Here is a 21,282-nt window from a genome sequence, read left to right as displayed (position 1 = left end):
TACCGGAGACCTTAAAGTAATGGAGATGTGTAATCTCTCAGACACAGAATTCCAAAAATCTGTACTAAGGAGACTCAATGGACTTCAAGAAAACACAGAGAATCGATTCAGATATTTAACAGATAATCTTTTAAAAATTGATTAAAATAAAACAAATTCTCAATCTGAAAAGTACAATGAGCTAAATGTAATAGAGAGTCTCAACTGCAGAATTATTAAACAGTAAATAAAATTAGAAAGCTCAAAGACAAGCTATTTGTAAATATATAGTCAGTGGAGAACAAAGAAAAAAGAATAAAAAGGAACACTGAAAGCTTATGTGGTACATGAGCCAACTTTACAAGGAAAATATTTGAGTTGTTGGAGTTCAGGAGGAAGTTCTGAAAGACAAAGGAGTAGAAATCTTATTCAAATAAATAGTAACAGAAAACTTTTAAAACTTTAAGAAAGATATGAACATCCAGAAACCGGCTGGATAAAAGTCATCAATGAAATTCAACCTGAATTAGAATAACCTGAGGCATATTATAATTATGCTCTCAAAATTCAAAGAAATAGAGAGGGTCTTAGTAATAGCAAGAGAAGATAACCAAATAACATATATGGTAGTTTCAATAGGCCTAGAAACAGACATCACTGGAGCAACCTTACAAGACAAAAGGAGTGTGATAATATATCAAGAGTGTTAAAGGGAAAACAAAGTCCTGCCAATCAATAATACTGTAACTAAAAATCTATCTTTCAGAAATAAGGAAGAAATATGACTTTTCCAAACAAAACAAGCTGAGGGAGTGCATCACTATCAGATGTAACTCTAGAAAGTCTAAAGGGATTTCTTCAAACTGAAAGAAAGGATGCTAACACGTAACAAGTACCTCTCTGAATGTATAAAACTCACTGGTAAGACTAAACATACAGACAAAGTATAGTTACTTTAATACTTACTCTAATACTAATTACAATGCTTATACTGCTTATATCTTTAGTGCGAAGACTAAAAGAAAAAACCTATTAAAATAAGTATAACTACATTAATTTGTTAATAGACAGGCAGTATAAAGAGATGTAAAATGTGATATCAATGGTTCAAAATTTTGGAGAGAATGAAGTTAAAGGACAGTGTTTTCTTTTATTTACAATGACAGTTGTCAGTTTAAAATGGCCTGTTATAGCTATAAGATGTTTTTATGTAAGCCTGATGGTAATCACAAAGAAAAAACCTAAAACAGGCACACTAAAATAAAAATCAATGAATCAAAACATACTACCAAAGAGAACCACTTAACTACAAAAAAAGACAATGAGAGAGGAAAAAAGAAAGAAAAGACCTATAAATCAATTAGAAAACAGGTGTCAAAATGCAGAAGTAAGTCCTTACATATTAATAATTACTTTCACTGAATAGATTGAATTATCCCTTAAAAGATATAGCGTGGCTGAAAAGAACATTGGGAATTGTGCAAATACATAACAACATGCTGCTGAACAGCCAATGAATCAATGAAACAATTAAAATGTAAATTCAAAATATTTCTGAAGACAAATTAAAATGAAAACACAACATAGCAAAACCTATGGGATATAGAAAAAGCAATTATAAGAGGAAAGTGTACAGCAAAAAACACTTTCATCAAAAAGTAGAAAGATCTCAATTAAGCAGTCGAATGTTACACCTCAGAGAATGAGAAAAACAACAACAACTCAAAATTTGAGGAAGAAAAGTGATAATAAACACTAGATCAGAAGTAAACAAAAGAGTGACTAAAATCAGAACAAAAGATATCTATGCAATGACGAGTTTGCTTTTTGAAAAGATAAATAAAATTGACAAACCTTTATCTGGAAAAACTAAGAAAAAAGAGAGATGACTAAAATAAATAAAATCAGATTGGGTAAAGGAGACATCACAACTGATACCACATAAATACAAAGTATCATTTTAGACTTTTAGGAAAAACTTTATGTCAACAAATTGAAAAACCTGAGAGAAATGAATACATACCTAGATAAGAAACTAAGACTCAATCATCAGACAACCAAAAACATGAATAGAGCAATGACAAGTAATGAATTTGAATTACTAATTAAAAGTCTCCCAAAAAGAAAAGCCCAGGATCGGATGACTTCACTGCTGAATTCTACCAAACATTTAAAGAGGAACTAATACAATTCTTCTCAAAGTATTTGAAAAACCATTGTGGTGGAAATTATTCTATATTTACTTTAGGAGGCTAGAGCTACCCTGATATCAAAACCAGACAAGAAAAAAATATATATTGAAAAAAACACCTGTCAAGCCACTCTTCCAGAAGAACAAATACACTATCTTGAACAAAAACACTAGCAAATTGAATCCAAGAGAACTTCAAAAGGATCATTAACCATGATCAAGTACCATTTACCACAGGAATGCAAGGATGGTTTAACATACTCAAATCAATAAACATGACAAATCACATTAACAGAAATAAAGACAAAAGGCATATAATCATCTGCATAGATGCATTAAAAAGCATTTGATAACAATCCAACATTGCATTTGATAAAAATCCCCAACAACACACATTAGAAAAAGGACAGTCTCTTCAATACACAGGGAAACTGGATTTCCACATGGAGAAGAAAAGAAATAGGTACTTATCCTTCACCAATTATCAAAATCTATTCAAAATGGATGAAAGACTTAAATGTAAGTCTTGAAACTTTGAACTTACTAAAAAAAATAGGAGAAACTTTTCATGATATTTGACTGTGCAAAGTGATTGAATCAAACATCAAAAGTACAGTCAATGAAAGCAAAATAAGACACATAAAATTATATCAAACTAAAAAGCCTCTTAACAGCATAGGAAATCATCAAGACTGAAGAAACAACTTACAGAATGGGAGACAATTTTCATAAACTATGTACCTGACTAGTGGTTAATATTCAGAATATAAAGAAACTCAGATCAATAGCAAAGTAACAATCCAGTTTATAAATGAACAAAAGGGAATAACATTTTGCAGAAAAATACATACAAATGGCCAATGAGTGTCTGAAAAAAAAAATGTTCAGCATCATTAATCATCAGGGAAGTGCAAATCAAAATCACCTCACCCCAGTTAGAAGTATTAAGTCACCCCAGTCAGAATGGTTATTATAAAAAAGAAAACAATAACAAATCTTTGTGGGTATGTGGAGAAAGAAGAACTTTTATACACTGTTGCAGAATGTAAACTAGTGCGTTCACTATAAGAATCAGCATGGAGGTTTCACAACATTTAAAAAGAGAAGTACTGTATGACCCAACAATCCCACTTCTGGCTGTATATTCAAAAGTCATAAAGTCAGTATGTTGAAAAGAATCTGCACTTTCATGTTTATTGCAGCATTATTCACAATAGCTAAGATAACCATATGTGTCCATCAATGAATGAATGAATAAAATGAATGTGATATATATACACAATGGAATTGTAGTTAGCCTTAATAAGTGAAACCCTATCTATCACCCGCAACAACATTGATGAACCTAGAAGACATGATATTAAGTTAAATAAGCCAGGCACAGAAGACAAATACCGCATGATCACACTCATATGTGAATCTTAAAAAGCTGATCTCATAGAATTGAACAGTAAAAAAGTGGTTAGCCAAGGCTGAGTGGAGTAGTCAGGGAAGCATATAAGGAGAGGTTTGTCAAAGGGTAGAAAGTCACTGTTAGATAGGAGGGATAAGTTCTGGTATTCTCTTGAAAAGTAGTCAACAATAATGTATTGTATACTTCAAAATAGCTAGAAGAGAGAATTTTGAATGTTCTTATTGCAAACAAATGAGAAGTGCTTGAGGCAATAAATATGCTGCTTATAATGATTTAATCATTATGCTGTATCCCATAAATATACATAATTATTGTGTATAAATTAAAAATAAAAAAATTTAATAATTCACTTAAGGTGTACAATGACTGACAAGTAAGATACAATGTGCTTTCTGTCTATAGAAGTTCTGATTCTGCACTTATCAATTTTCATATTATAATCTGTCTTCCCATTTACTCCCGCTAACTGTAAGTTTAATTATTTAAGATATTTAACAGTTTATGTATCTCATTCTCAATTGATACAATGGAAAAATGACTTTGATGACCTTGGTAAATATGAATCTGTTCTCAAAACCTGGTCTATTGTTAGTAGGTTATTCCATAAAGAGAGAGGGGAAAAATGAGATAGAAAAGCTGAGAACCATACATTGGAGGCATCTAGCTTACTAAGGTTTTTCTTCTGCATGAGGTCCTAGAATAAGTCTTGTCAAACTGTCTTTGATCATAAACTTTTCACATAGTATTAGAAAGATAGTCCTTCAGGATGAAGCTCACTTACAATATTACAGGTACAAGATGTGAAATCCAGGCTAGAAGTGCTACCGGAGGTCACAACTCTGGATTTTGCCTTTGGAGAGGCTGTGAATTAGTGTGGCTCATTCCAAGTCAGAAGACCAATGAGTGGGGGCTGAAGTACTGATCAATCAATTTGAAAGGCCCCATATTTGCTTTGTTGTTCCTGGGGACATCTTGCCTTAACTGCACAATAGAACCTTCAGTAGGAAGCTGCTTTCACTACTGTTTTTTTAATTACCATGAGGGTTAGAATATTTTCGTCCAATTACCACTGCTTTTTGCCACCTGAGCACAGTCAGCAGTCAGCGTAGAAAAGTGATAATGGGAAGATAATGTCTAATCAGCCCACATTTCTCTTCAAAAGAAAAAACATACACAAAAATACATGTTTTTTTTCTGATCTCGGCTTTCATTTCCTTGTAACACTTGGCATAGAATTTAGCAGACATTGATATCAGCCACCAAAGAAGAGAAAGCAGTGACAAATATAGGGATATTACTGGAAAGGGACCTCTGTTGGACTAAGAGTTTTAGATTTTAATTCTTCATTACTTAATCTCTCTCTTCCTCTGAGTGATTATGAATGGCCTGTCTCATTCTCCCAGTCAGATGAAGTCTATTGTATTTGATACGTGAAATTATTTAAAGATACAGGGGTGATTTGAAACTATCTTGAACACGAATATTATTATTATTATTTTTTTTTAGTCTAGGATGTTTTCTATTGCTGCTGTGATTCCAGGCAACAATGGGATCAACACAGAAGGAAATGAATTGGCCATTTTTATAACTCCGAGACTGGAGTAACTATGTATCTCATGGAATGGGATACTCACAAAAATACTTCAAAGTGAGTGTTAGCTCCATTTTGCAGATCTGAAAAATGGAGGCCTAGAAATTTGGATTAACTTGCCTAAGATTACTTAGCTACTAAGTGAAGCATTAGGATTTGAAGACAGACATGCTTCTGTGCTAGATGACAACTTCATTGTCACCTTTTCCAAATACAAAAAAAGACTGAGGAGCAGAGAATAGCTTTTAAACATCATACGAACAAAACAGTGACCAAAGATAATCACATGCTGAAATCTTTTGTTAGGTATTATGCAGTAAAAAATGTTTCCCTACCAAAAATGTTTCAGAAATACTGAGTTGAAACAAATGAAGTATTTTCTTTCTATAGGATTGATTGTAGCTTTTAATATGAATGGTATATTTCTGAAGCTGTATAGAAGATGTGGCATTTTGAGTATGAAGCTTCTTATAAAATTTATTTTCTGTTGACCATCCATTGGAAAATACATACACAGGAAGCAAAATTTACATCAAAAATTTTTTCGGTACTTGTACTGAATGAAGGTAATCTGCATTAATTTCAGAAATCTAGAGAAATTATAGCCCTAGGGATTGTATCTAAGGATGAAAATAGAATAGATATAATATTGGAAAATCTATATACTATTAACAGACTTCTGAACTTCCTCTTTTTTTTTAGATTTTTGACATAGAAAGAAGAATGAATCTGATGCTGTCTTTAGAGACATCACAATCGAATTGTGATTTGCACCTAAGAGAGTCAAGGTATGTCTAAATCACCTCTAGACTTCTTCCAAACTCTACATTCTATTATTTGTGAAGGGCCAAACTCTTTCTATGTATTAACTCATTTCATTCTGCAGTAACTCCATGAGTAAGACACTTACATTGTCTCTTTTCACAAGTGAGAAAAGGAGGTAAATTTGACCAACATTCTATAATTCCAGTGTGGTGGTACCAGAATTTAAACTCAGGTTTATAACTTTGCATTTGAACATTAGAACAGGAAAAATCAAGCATTCATAAGAATGAGGATTTCTGATAGTTGGTAAATTATGGAAATAATTAGTTCCAATTGAAACATTCTGTCTCAGAATGTATGTGAGAGCTATCTAAGAAAAGACATTTCTACAAGGCACCCAAGGAGATTCTGATACTGATGGCTCACATACTACATGTGATGTTCATTATTGTATTCCTTAAGCAAAAATCATAATTTGATTCTGTAACATAATTTAACTTTAATAATTTTTAAATAAACAGCTACTTAAACTTTAAAATCAGAAACATTTAAGCAGGCTTGCTGTTTTTAATACAATACCATAATGACAAAGATTTATCTGTTCAATGTCCTTTTATCAATTAATTATCAGTAAAGAGCCCTGAATTGTGACTTACATATAATAATCAAAAGACCAATAAGCAGTTGTGTGACTTTTAGCAAATCACCTATCCTGTCTGGGATTTCATTTTTTGATTAAATAAAGAGCCAATAATTCATTTTTTAATAAAATTCATTTTTATTAATAGAAAATAAACACTTACGCAAGTTTCAAAATTGTTATACCTGAAGTTGCTAATTAAAAAAATAAATTTTAAATAATCACCTAATAATACTGCTTTGACTAAGATAATGAATTCTAGCTTCAAAAAATAATAATAATAATCCAGTACCATTTGCTCATAGGTCTTTCAGAATTTGTTCTTAAAGTTTCTGGAACTTTCCTGTCTGCAAAGTACAGGAATTACTGAGCTACACTGGAAAGTCTCTCTAGGACAGGAAATGGGGAGCTAAGCAGTCATCATAAAGGAATCAATGTACATTCAGCATGATGACTTGGCTACACAACAATCCCTTCCTCACTACAGTAGCTCAAGAGAGACGTGCTTCTGAGACTTATTTGCTGTTAGAATTGGTCTTTCCAGCTAATAACAATGAATCTCTTGCACAGATGTGATTGGTCCTTAATGTCCTGTGATTTTAGAAAATTCTACCACCTACGACAACATCTCCAAATATGCATTTTTTAGCTCAGTCATGTTTTCTGAGCTCCAGACATATATTTACAACAGCTTGCTTGACACCTCTACTTAAATATATCTTAAGTATCTCAAACTTTGCATATTTAAAACAGAAGTCACAATTTTCCCCTCAATATTATCCTCCCCCAAGATGTTCATTTTAGAAAATGACATTCTATTCAACCAGTTTCTGAAGACAAAATCTAATGTTTCCCCTCCTCTCCTCTCTCTATTATCGTCATCCTAATTAAAAAATAACATTTAACTAATTAATTGATTTCCCAATTTGTATTTTTCCAGAAAAAAAATACATTCTTCAGATAGAAAACTATATCCTATATTTAAAACATAAATTAGGGCATGTGACTCACCGACTTAAAGTTATTCCATTGTTTTCTACATTATGCAGAATCAAATTAAAAATCCTTTTTGTAGCTAAACAAGTCCTACTTATCTGTCCCCAGACTCTTTTCTAATCTTATCTAATTCTACATTCTTTTTTCACAGAATTACAAGAAACACATTTTGCCAGTTGAAACAGAGATAATTCATGAGGAATGGGCATATTTTTCGTATTTCACCCCCTCAGTTTTGCTGTCCACTTTTCTGGCATGACTGACTCAAGATTGTTTTTTTAGCAATCACTTTTGTAAGGATGCCTTTTCTGACCACCTGATTTATAGCAGACTCACTTGTTATTTCCTTTCATGTCAGCATTTGTAATTTCTATAAAAGTACAAATCAAAATCTGTCATTATTCCACATGCCTGATGTTCAGGGATTTGCTGTTGTTGTTGTTTGATTTTTTGAGACGGAGTGAAGCTCGTGTTGCCCTGGCTGAAGTGCAATGGCGTGATCTTGGCTCACCGCAACCTCCATCTCCCAGGTTCAAGCAATTCTACCTCACCCTCCCGTGTACAAGCATGCGCCATCACCCCCAGCTAATTTTGTATTTTTAGTAGAGATGGGGTTTGTCCACATTGGTCAGGCTGGTCTGGAACTCCCAAGCTCAGGTGATCACCTGCCTTGGCCTCCCAAAGTGCTAGGATTACAGGCGTGAGCCACCATGCCCGGCCAATGTTCATTTTTGCATATTCCACATTGACCCTGCCTAGCCTTGGCTTTCTGTGTCAGTGATCCTGTTCTCTACTTCATTCACATTACCTATCATACAGATTGCTATATAATAAATATTCAAGACAATATTTGGTCACATAAATAAATGAATGAATATCCAAGTCACTCCCTGCTTGGGAATAAATGACTTCACAGATAAGCATCATACAAACTCTGTTCAAGAACTGTGAATAAAATCCTTCCTTGATATCAATTAATGGGAAAACTGACAAATATGTTGATTGGCGTCTTTATATTGGAAAATTAACATATGGAGTGGTTATTCATGAAAGAGAAAAAAAGAAACAAAAGAAAATAGTAGAGCTTTGAGGTACTGAGATACTATTGCTGTGCTTGTGTGGGTTGTTGAATTAATCTACTCAGTTACATATTCATTTTCTAATTAACTGACATGAACAGTTCAAGTACTGACTAGTAGTTTATAGCTGCAGTTCAAAATGTCTCAGTGGATGTGCAATTCTAAAAATGGCTCTGCAATTACAGTAGTTTTATTTATCTACAGGCACTTAAAGCATCAAGCAGCTTCTAATTGCTAACAAAGAAAAACCTAGCCTTATTGAGCCTGTTTTCCTCCCTGACCTATCTGCAGAACAAATATTGTCATTTCTGACAGGAAGAATGAGACCAACCACAAATAATATATGACAAAAGTAACTCATTTGTACACATGAAAACCTCTCTATACAAAGGAGAAAATAGTTTTAGGAAGATTTTACAAAAAGCACCTTTTCTCATCTGGTCCCTTGATAACTGGTAAACGTGAAATACAGTCCCTGAACTTTAGAGAATGTTTGTTTCCTGTCACATACGGCCTGTCATGATCTAAATTTAGAATAACTGGTGTGGGTAACAGTGACCCAACAGACAGCAAATGTCACTTCTAGACAATTACTGTTAAAGGCATAACCTATTTAAACAAACTAACAGGGAATTGCATGTAACATAAGGAAATAAAGACATAGATCAGGGTAGCATTTTAAAATTCTGCTGCAAATAGGTAATTAGCAGGTAAAAATAGCAAATAAGCTTGCTCCAATTGTCTCAAGTTAGAGGATAGGTTATTATTGGAATCCGAATGGATTTAATTTTTGGCTATGTAAAGCCAGGTACGTGAAAGAGGTTGCGGAGTTTAAGTTAAAAAACAAAAAAGCAAGTTTTTACTAGTTTGATTACATGAATCACATATAAAATTCCATGGATACAAATGTCATTACATAGAACAATTCTGTGAAACAGTCATTTTTCATGTTCTAATACAAGGCTCATAGAAATATAACTCTGAAAATCTGATTTTTTAAAAATCTCTTATTAAAAATTCTTTGTGAAAAAGTATTTCTCACATTTCTATCTGCTCCTTATAATAACAGTACCTGAGTCATGAAAAAAGAGAGATGGAAAGAGACTTTTCTTACTTTATGTGTAGTTTACTTTGTCATCGGCAGTCATTTGTCTTCCATTCTCCTAATTTTCTTTCTTTAAGAACCTTGATATGAGCCACCACAACTGTAAAATAATGCTCCTTACTTCTAAAATACTAGAAATAAAAACGTAACAGAACTGTAATTTTTGTCACATAGATATATTTTTAAAAATCTATAGTTTTTCTGTTGGCTTATGTTTTTGGAACTCTGCTAAGAACTGTTCTATTCTTATAGCAACATAGACACGTTCAAAGATTAATTTTAATCTTTCATTAAATAATGAATATATACAAATAATATTTCTATCAGATATGGTTAACTTAAAAGAGTCTACAGTTAGTATTATTATTCTTCTCCAGAACGTTGAAAAAAGACATAAGAACAGTTTAAAACCCTCATCTTTGTAAGTATTGTTTAACTTTTTTTAAAACCTTTTGCTGTGGGTTGTGTCTTCCCAAAAAATATGTTTAAATTCAAATTTTTAATATTTGTAAATATGATTTTATTTGGATATTGGGTCTTTGCAGGTATCATCAAGTTACAATGGGTTTGTACTGGAGTGAGGAGGGCCGTGAAATTAGTATAGCTGGTGTCTTTATGAGAAGAGATACAAACAGCAACGATGAAGCAGAGACTTGAGTGATGCATTCTCAAGTCAGGGAAAGCCAAGGATTGCCGGCAATAGCCTAAGCTGAATACAAGCATGGAACAAACACTCCCCTAGAACCTTTAGAGAGCTCTGAGCCCTGTTGACAACTTGATTTTAAATTGTTAACCTCCAGAAGCATAAGAGAATAAATTACTGTTTTATAAAATCATTCTGTTTGTTGTCATTCAATATAGTAATAGAAGGAAAGTAATTCACTCCTAAAATGTGATATTATTTTTGTTTCATTCAGAAGATACTTGTTTATATATATATATATACACATATGTATGTTTACCAGTATCTTCACTCATAATCTTACTTTGCATGTCAAGCAATTTTCTATCTGAGGTTTGTTTCGTTCTATCCATTGTATACCCTAAGTTTCAAATTTTCATAATGAGAGTTTGTTGGTAGTAACAAGAAAAAAAAAACACTATAAATTTGTATTTGTATTAAGCCCAAGCTTAATAGTATTAAACAGTTTAATAGTACATTAAAGCCCAAGTATCAAGCAGTGTAATACTATTAAAGCCCAAATTTGTATTAAGTCCAATCTTAATGACTAAATACCAATTTATATGGCTTGGGATGAATACACATTTATAATAATTCTAGTTAGTCACTGGGTGACACACTGTATATAAAGTGATGCTGCCTCCATCAAACACTTGTAGCTATTGGGAAGTAAGTTTTTTGTCTCATCATGGTTTTTTATGGACGATTTTTCTTAATTTCAAGATATTTCATTAGCTGCTTGTTCTGTGCAGATTCACTGTGATATGTCGAAGTTGAGGTTTCTCAATTGATTGGATTTTCTGAATCTAAGAATTGTTCTTCTTGAGTTTAGGAAATTTCTCTGTCATCATCTCTTTGAATATTGTCACTTCTTTCTCTATGCCTTTCTGAAAACCTGTTCAGATTTATATTATACATTCTTAATCATCTACATTGCTTATCTTTTTTATACTGAATTGTTGTTTTGTTTCACTGATTCTGTTTATAAAATTTATCCATCTTTGTAATCCAGTTTATAATTTAATTGGTTCTTTATTGTATATTCTCAGATATAATATGATGTATTAAGTATTTATATTGTAATTATTTATTTACCTTTCTAAAAAAATATGTACTTTAAAAAAATCTTATAGCTCTAATATCTGTACTCTTTGGGAGTCTAACTTTTCTCGCTCTTCTTTCTGTAAGTACTGGCTCATGATGGTTTCTTTTATTGTAAGTTTTGTGATTTTTTTTAACTGTGTCTTTATTTCTCCTGGAACATTATTGATGAGATTTTGTAAGGCCTGGCTGAAAAAAGCATTTCTCTTGAGAGTACTTGTATTTGCTTCTGCCTGGTGCCTGAAGGTACTTACATGGGATCACTTAGAAATAAATTCTCAGCTTGAAAGTTTTGGATCACTAGCTGCAAATCCATATGAGGGCCAGTTTGTGAGTATGAATTCTCAGGAGAGATTCTTTTTCTTTCTATCCAGTGCCAAGATCCCAATAGGCTTGTTTCTGTGTGTGTGTGTGTGTGTGTGTGTGTGTGTGTGTTTCCACATAATAGATTTATTTCTCTTTCTACTTTATACTGGTAGTGGAGGTGCAATTGAGTACAACTAGCTTTGGGAACTGTTCCATAATTACTAAATTTAAATATACATATGCCCGTTGGTTTAGCAATTCTTTCCTCTATATATATTCAACAGAAATATGTGCACTGACACAACAAAAAACTGCAAAATGTTGATGGATGCATTAGCTTTACAGTCAAACACAGATGCACCCACATGCCTATTAGTAATAGAATAAATAAGTAAATAGTTATGGTCAGAATGCAGAATATTACACAGAAATAAATTCAATAAAGCACTGCTGCAGGCAGAAATGTAGCATAGGACAAAATAAGCCAGACACAAGAATATTTGCTATGTGATTTATTATGTAAAGTTTCAAAGAGTCAAAGCTAATCTAAAGGGCTGAGTGTAAGGAGAGTGATCAACCCTGGGAGAAGGGAAGGATAAAGAAAAGAAGGGGGCAAAGGAGTAGCACCTGGCAATAGATTCAGGTTAAAAGATATGTTTACTTAGTTCTTACTCTTGGTAAACCTATTTATGATCTATGTATTTTCTACCCATAAAATACTTAAAACAAAGGGAAAGAAAATGAGTATGGAATTATATCCTCATCTTCTTTAAAGCTCTTCAATGACTCACTGTCCACTGAAGATACAATATAATCCTCATCAAAGTATATTTTTCTGCTCCCCACCTTCCTCTCCAACAGAACGTAGGATCATTTTCTCTCACACATTCCAGAGCAAGCACAGTCATCTTTTGTTTCCTCCAAATGCCAAGATGCTCCCCTGCTTAAGGTATTTACATGTGTTATTCCTTCTTTCTGGCATTCTCTTATACGATTCTAACCTATTTGCCTCCTATTCAGTCTTACGCTCTGAAATATGTCACTTTTAATGAGACGCCTTCATGGTTCCTCAATCAAATTATAATCTGTCTCACCCTTAATTTCTTTTATAGATCCTATTTTTGCCTTAAGTAGCTTTTGCTTTGATGTGTAACTTGCATAGCGTATGAATTACAAATATTTTCCTCTGAATTCCTATAAGCCTCATGGTGGCAGGATCTATTTTAATTTTATTCTTTATTAAATACTGGGTCCTTATTCTAGCACAATGAGTGGCCACAATGAATGAGTTGCTGAATGAATAAACAATTTGACTCATTTCTGTTGTAACAGAGCTCAAAAAAAGGAGATAGAAAATACAAATTAATCCTCTATTGCTCATAATATTCTTTGATCATGTTTATTTTGAGAAACTATGAGGCTCATCGTAGAGATCACTATTTCTTACCTTCATTATCTGTATGTCACATACTATGAAGCCCAGAAATATACTAGTGCCAGAAAATGTTTGAAATAAATTATGTAAGAAGAGTGGTGAATTAAGAATTAAAAGTTTAACAATTGATATTTATTTATAAAGCAATTTTTCTAAAACAAGAATATTATTGATTTCCTTGATTATCCACTTACAGATATGAACAACCTTGACTAAGGAGGAGGCTTTAATACAAAATAAACATAAAATTCACAAATTTTTTGGTGAATTTTATGTTTATTTTGTATTAAATATATTTTAAGCCTAAAGAAGTTATTTTTTCTCCATGAACTCAATTTTACCAACTCATGAGTAAGGTACTGGTAATCAGAATATATTGATTACTCCCCCGTATTGAGGATCAAGATGTCAAGTAAATATAAATTTATATGTAATTTTATACACATCAACTATACTAAGCTATAAGGCAGAAGTTCTCCAGAGATAGTCAATAAACCCCCAAATTATTCTTGGAGGCAAAAATGTTTTTACTAGTATTTTTGCCAAATTTCCAACTCAGAATAACCATATTTTGATTTTTAGTCTTTTTTTTTTTCAAATTGAAATGAGGCTTCATGACAAATGTGCCACTTAAGCTTACTTACGTAAGCTTACAAATCTGCCACTCAATCACACAGACTTTTCTTAAAGTCACCAGTGACCTCACATATGCGGCACTAGCACTCTATTTGTACTTCTCACTTTATCATATGAGCTATTAATGTTTGAAATGCAATATAATTAATAATTACTGCTTCATCAACATGATTCTTAAGTGTAACTGGGATAATGATAATTTTACATGGCCATAGGGTTGCAGTAAAGAATTCAACACTAGTAGTACAGTGTAGTACTGAGGAGAAAGTTTGGCCACCATTCCTTTTGTACTATCAGTTGAAATGTCAATTATCGAAAAATCGAAATAATAGTTAGTTACTATTGTTTCTTATTTCAACATATCTATCTATCTATCTATCTATTTATCTATCTATCTATCTAGATATTTTAAATAAGCAATATGAAAAACTTACATAGCCATGACAGGGCCAGATGTGTTCTGAAGACAATGAATTGCCCAGTGTCCCTGTGGAGAAAATGAAGAGACTGTTGAGCAACATATAAGTGAAGTTGTGAAGTTTGAAGAGTCCCATATGAATGGGATTTGAGCTATCTTATATACTGGAATCCTCCAGAGAATCGTATGAGTATCATGGATTGGTGGGGTGTGAATGTATAATGAGAATCTGCTGGAAGTATAAGAGAATCAGCAGAGCTGTCAATTGGAAGGCTTCTATAATAATCTTGGTGAGATGATGTGGGTCATAACAGTGAGCGTAATGAGAGGAAACATGAATCAATTAAATGTAATTGATATAGGTGTAATATGTGTGCTTACCTAAGAAGGAGAAGAAAGAAGACTTGGAATAAATAATGACCCTTTCCCTCAAGTAATTCTCATTCCAGCTTTGTGTAAATAATTAGCACATATGCTAATGTAAAATGAATTTGATGGGAACAAAACTACACACTCTAAGTGCTGTGGCTCATAAGAGATCAAGTTTAGATTAGTCAGGAAATGAATAAAAAAAGTAAGTGGTAACAAACATGGAATATTTGTGATTCACCAAACAATAAGGAGAGATGTTTGAAAGTAGAGAAAAAAAGAAACAGTAGTGAGAGGTTTTAGATTGGGAAGGGAATGGAAATCAGTAAGAGAGTAAAGGAACTTCCTGGAGCTATTGAGAAACTAAGGAAATACAGGTATTCAATGGAGATATGTTGAAAGGATGAATAAATTCTGTCACGTGACTGAAAGGATGATTAAGAAAGGTAATGGTATATGTAGCAAAAATAATGGAGAAATCACTAATCAACTGTCTATACTTAGATTTTTTAATGTCAATGTGGTAGTATACTTAGTATGAAAATTACAGAAAAGAAATAAACTTCTCTTATTGCATTTGTGCAGTATGCTATAAGGAGATCTTCTTAGAACCTAATACAAAACAAGTCAAGCATGGCTGTCGAAAGATTAAAATCTATTTTTAAAGAAGAAAGAAATTCTTACATGTTAAAACACCATGTTTATGAAGCGAAATCTTAAATGTTTGTATGTAATTCATTTATATTTTCCTGGATTTTCTTAAATAAATAATCATAATAATTATGTGTAAAATCTAAGGTAATTATATCCAAAAAGGTAGTAAACTAAATGTTGCTCTTACAAGAAGAGAAATTTAAACTCCCAAAAATAAACAACTGAAAGGCTGAATTGGTTTATATTACTTGAAATATTCAGAACAGAATTAACTCATAGCTTCTTCACAGAAATCATTAATTAAAAAGAATTTCCATTTATGCCAACAATAAACTTATGCCATCTTAATTATATTTAACACAGATACTTCATAGGTGTTGATAAATTTCAGAATAGCACATTTTAATACAATTTAAATATAATATGAATTGTACATTTAATGCATGTATGGTGTATAGCATTGATTTGTAAATTTGCTATGATGTACAATGTTCATGTATGATGTAATATATATATATATATATATATATATATATATATATATATATAGTATTTCTATGTGTATTTAGTAAAATGTGTAGGTTATGCCAACATGTAAAAAACAAAACTGTAAATGCATACTATAACAACATTATTTACTAGTCCCATATTAGTTCTTAAGTTGGAGTAATAAAGGCAATAAATAACTCTTATTTAAGAAACTGGAAAATTAAAGCCCTTCTAAAGGTTCACATTTCTTGCTAAATTTTTTAAAAGCTTATTTTGAAACTGAAGATGGAATGATATATAGCAGGAGAGATTATATTATAAAGCTAGCTAGGGTAAAGAATGTAAGAAGAGCTTAACATTGAATAATTTACAAACCCCCAAACACCATAATTTTCATTACCCTAGATACTTTTTTATAGCAACATATTTCTACCTCTCAAAGTATAAAATATATTGAACACAGTAAAATGCTTTTTTGTTAAATTTAGGTTATAGATATTGACACTGTTAATGTTTTAGAATATCTGGATTACTTAACCAATCTTTCTTGCTGAAGTCATGGCAATAAATTAGGACATTTGCAAAGCACTTGTAAAATGAACAGTTTGTAACTGAGTTCTTAGCTTTTGCTGGGCATAATATAATGCTTAAGACTATGTTGGGTAACATTTTCCCATTTCCCAGCTTCACTTCTTATGGAAAATGCGTTTCCTTTTTGGGAAACACTATCTAATTTCACACATAAGCAAAATCCATTTTTATGGTAATGTATAAGCCACAATGGAGGTGATACTAAAAGTAAAATTTGAAATACAACTTGCAATGCAATGGGAATGCTGTGCACACAATTATTTGAGCTAATTGTTACAACTGGGATTTAAGTTGAGAGGGAGCTTATTTAGTCAATGAGGGGAAAGCAAAAATAATCCTGCAAAATCTTCTAACTCAGGACAACCATACATCATTTCTGAATGTTCATCATAATCTTGTCTTTCCAAACTACACTTTAATTCTATAGGCAATTTTCTATTTGGGGAAAGGTATAAAATGACAGACACACACACACACGCACACACAAAATCAAAGAAGAAGGGTAAAAAATTTGAGAAGTAGAAAGCAATTTAACCAGGAATACATACAGTCGAGAGAGAGAGAGAGAGAGAGAGAATAAACAGCATGGTGTTATGAAAAATCACTAATCTCAGTGTCAAGAGGCTTGGTTGTGATAGAATTTCTGCTATTAATTCTGTGACTTTCCCCAACTTGGCTAGCATTTGTGTAGACTACAGTAACTCGCCAATCCACTACCATCATCAAATGATTTGGACTTTGGAACTACTAAGTCAGTGTCCAATCGCTAGAGTAGAGATACACAGAAAACTTACATGACAAATTGCTTTTATATGCTACTTATAAGAAACAATTGTCAATGAAGAAGATAATTATTCTGTAAAAGCAGTGAAAAGGTTACTCATAGAGGTTTTTGAATTCCATGAACCTTGAAAATCATACTTACTCCAAACTTTCATTTTATAGGTGAGTTAACTGTAGAACAGAGGTATATGCTCCTCTTCTGGGAACTTGCATTGCATTTAATTTTGGCTCAGAGTAAATTCATCTCCCTGGGGTGATTGAAAAAGCCCTAAACTTAATGTTGGAATACCTAGATACAAATGTTAACTTTCTCAAAAACTTTAGCTTCTCTGAACTTCTAGTCCTTTGTCTGCAAAAATAGAATGAAAGATATCTCTTCTATAAGATCTCTGACAGAATCAAACAAATAATACATGTAGAAATGTTTTTAGATTCACTGCCTTTTGCAATTAAAAAATGATTATGGCTGGGCATGGTGGCTCATGCCTGTAAATCCCGGCACTTTGGGAGGTTGAGATGAGCGGATCACCTGAGGTCTGGAGGTCGAGGCCAGCCTGGCCAACATGGTGAAACTCTATTTCTACTAAAAATACAAAAATTAGCTGAGTGTGTTGGTGCCTGCTTGTAATTTCAGTCACTAGGGAGGCTGAGGCAGGAGAATCGCTTGAACCTGGGAAGCAGAGGTTGCAGTGAGCCAAGGTTGCACCATTGCACTCCAGCCTGGGCAAAAAGAGTGAAACTTCATCTCAAAAAAAAAAAAAAAAAAAAAAAAACTCATTAACATGAACATGGAAAACAAAAGAATTATGTTGTGAAAATGTATTCTGGGTATGTGATCACAAAATGAGTTGTAGGACACAGACACATGAGGAAGCATACCAGCACCAAGATAAATGCTACTTCAGTTAACCTCCCCCTCGGCAATGTGGACCAGTTGTAGGGAACCCAAACAATTTCCTTAAGAAGAAAGTAAATAAATTTTAGGCCAGGCACAGTGGCTCATGCCTGTAATCCCAGCATTTTGGGAGGCCAAGGTAGGTGGATCACCAGAGTTCAAGAGTTCAAGAACACCCTGGCCAACATGGCGAAAACCCATCTGTACTAAATATATAAAAATTAGCCAGGCGTAGTGGCCATGCCTATAGTCCCAGCTACTCGGGAGGTTGAGGCAGGAGAATTGCTTGAACCCCGGGGAGGAGGTTGCAGTAAGCCAAGATCAAGCCACTGCACTCCAACCTGGGCAACAAGAGTGAGACCTATATCAATCAATCAATCAATCAATCAATAAATAAATAAATAAAGGTAAATAGATTTAAGAAAGCAATCAGGTAGGTTAATATGCCTTCGGTGGCTCTTTCTTTTCTTTCTTTTTTCTTTTCATGGTGTGAAAGACTAGAGGTGCATTCACTCCAGGACCAGAGATCTACCTCATCTTCTGCCACCGAAGACTTATTCTTTTGTAAGTTCCCTCTAAGTAAATCTTTGACCACTTACCAACCTGAATTGGTCTTTTTGTTTGGTGTGAGCTTCCCTTCTGCTTACGGAGGGGTGGTTCTTTGTTCCAGCAAGGAATTTTCACAACAACTTTTTTTTTTTTTTTTTTTTGAGATGGTGTCTCACTCTCTTACCCAGGTTCTGTCACTCAGGCTGGAGTGCAGTGGCATGATCTCAGTTCACTGGGCCCTCCACCTCCCACATTCAAGGGATTCTTCTGCCTCAGCCTCCCTGAGTAGCTGGGATTATAGTTGCCTGCCATAGCTAATGTGTTTTTAATTAGCCATGGCTAATTTTTGCCATGCCAGGCTATTTTTTTTATTTTTAGTAGAGATGGGGTTTCACTGTGTTGGCCACGCTGGTCTCAAACTCCTGACCTCAAGTGATCCACCCACCTCGGCCTCACAAAGTGCTGGGATTACAGGCATGAACCACCACATCCAGCCTCAACAACTTATTTATCGTGGTTTATCTTATTTTACTTTCTCTCCAGCTTCACTATCTCTTACTAAGCATTTCCTCTGTGTCTCTTGAATATTTGATTGGGTCATTTTGCTATTGAAGGACTTAAGAATATGCCACTTCAGGCCGGGTGCAGTGGATCATGCCTATAATCCCAGCACTTTGTGAGACTGAGGCAGACAGATAACGTGACCTCAGGTTTGTTACATAGGTAAATGTGAGTCACAGGGATTTGTTATACAGATTATGTCATCACCCAGGTATTTAGCCTAGTATCCATTTGTGATTTCTCCTGATCTTCTCCTTCCTCCCACTTTCCACCTCTCATAGGCCCCAGTGTGTGTTGTTCACCTCTGTATGTCCATGTGTTCTCATTATTGCTTCCACTTTTAAGTGAGAACAAGTGATGTTTGGTTTTCTGCTCCTGTCTTAGTTTGCTGAAAATAATGGCTTCCAAGTCCATCCATGTCCTGCAGAGGACATGATCTCGTTTTTTCTTTTTTATGGCTGCATAGTATTCAGTGGTCCATATGTCCCACATTTTCTTTATCCAGTCTATCACTGATGGTTATTTGGGTTGATTCCCTGTGTTTGCTATTGCGAATAATGCTGCAGTGAAGATATGCATACATGTATCTTTATAATAGAATGGTTTATATTTCTTTGGGTATATACCCAGTAATAGAATTGCTGGGTCAAATGGTATTTCTGGTGCTAGGTCCTTAAGAAATCGCCACACTGTCTTCCACAACGGTTAAGCTATCTTACATTTTCACCAACAGTGTCAATGTGTTCCTATTTCTCTGCCACCTCATCATCATCTCATTTCTTGACTTTTTAATAATTGTCATTGTATGCTTTCAATTAGTGAATTGAATTCATTTACAGTTTTTTACTGATAAAGACTACTGCTACTTCGTTATTTATGTTGGTTGTTTTGTAGCTCATTTACTTCTTTCTTCATCTCTTGTCTGCCTTTGTGATGTGATATTTTTGTACCGCTGTGCTTTAATTCCTTAATCTTTAATGTTTGTATGCCTGCTGTAGCTTCTCATATTGTGGTTTCTCTGAGGCTTACATAAAAAAATCATAGCTATGAACGACTATGTTAAGCTGATAAGTAAATGCTGTCACATATAAAAATGCTAGCCTTTTACCTTTCTGTCATCCTACAATTTATATTTCTGATGTCATTATATATCTTTTTATAATGTAGATTGCTCAATAACTTATTATAGATTTAGGTATTTTGACATATCTTGAAACTTGATATTTAGATAAATGTATTAATGTGAAATTAATATGTACCACAGGATTAGAATATTCTGGGTTTAACTAAATATTGACCTTTATCAGTAATTTTTATGCTTTCATGCTTATTCATTATAGTAATCATTTTCCATTTGTTTGGGTTTGAAGAACTCCCTTAAGCATTTTTTTTGTAAGGTATACCTAATGGTAAGGATTCCTCAGCTTTTGCTTGGGCAGAACTAAATTTATTCATCTTCTATATCTGAGGTACAGATTAGTTGTTAATAGTATTCTTGGTGGGAAATTTTCATTTTCTTTGTAGCCCTTTGAATGTATCATCTCAGTCTCCACTGCCTGCAAAATTTCTGCTGTTAAATCTGTTAATAGTCTAATGGTTTTTCTCTTATATGTGACTTGACAGTTTTCTCTCGCTGCTTTTAGAATTCTCTGCCTTCGACTTTTGACAGTTTAATTATAAAGTACCTTTGAAAGGATCTCTTCAAGTTCCATCTATTTGTGGACTATTGAGCTGCATGTATCTGGATGTTCCCATCTCTTCAAGACTTGTGAAATTTTCAGCAATTATTGCATTAAATAGCCTTTTTGTCCACTGCTCTACCTTTACACCTTTTGAAACTCCTATTATGTGAATACTTGTTCACCTAATAGTATCCAGTAAGTCTCATAGGCTATCTTTACTCTCTTTTATATTATTCTCAGATTTCTTTTTCTTCTGATTGAGTCATTTCGAATGACCATGCTTCATGGATTCTTTCTTTTGCTTGATATAGTCTGCTGTTGTAGCTCGTGATGTTTTAAAAAATTATTTCAGTGAATTCTTTAGCAACAAC

At 33.4% G+C, this 21,282-nt stretch overlaps 1 long non-coding RNA gene across 27 annotated transcripts in view; it reads right to left on the bottom strand.

The window, feature by feature from the left end:
* LOC144581969 (uncharacterized) overlaps positions 1 to 21,282 on the bottom strand; it is a 51,879-nt gene that overhangs the window by 15,841 nt on the left and 14,756 nt on the right. For 13 of the 27 annotated variants that reach the window (XR_013533511.1, XR_013533512.1, XR_013533509.1 and 10 more), the window contains one exon: positions 14,355 to 14,407. This is a non-coding gene — a long non-coding RNA (uncharacterized LOC144581969). Of the gene's footprint in view, positions 1 to 9,769; positions 9,892 to 12,695; positions 12,793 to 14,354; positions 14,408 to 21,282 lie in introns of all 27 variants that reach the window. The other 14 variants (XR_013533496.1, XR_013533500.1, XR_013533504.1 and 11 more) reach the window with 3 other exon arrangements.

Source organism: Callithrix jacchus, chromosome 3 (genome assembly GCF_049354715.1).
Source record: "Callithrix jacchus isolate 240 chromosome 3, calJac240_pri, whole genome shotgun sequence".
Classification (NCBI taxonomy): Eukaryota; Metazoa; Chordata; class Mammalia; order Primates; family Cebidae; genus Callithrix; species Callithrix jacchus.
Note: the sequence above shows the minus strand (reverse complement) of the source record. Positions and strands in the feature narration are given on the sequence as shown.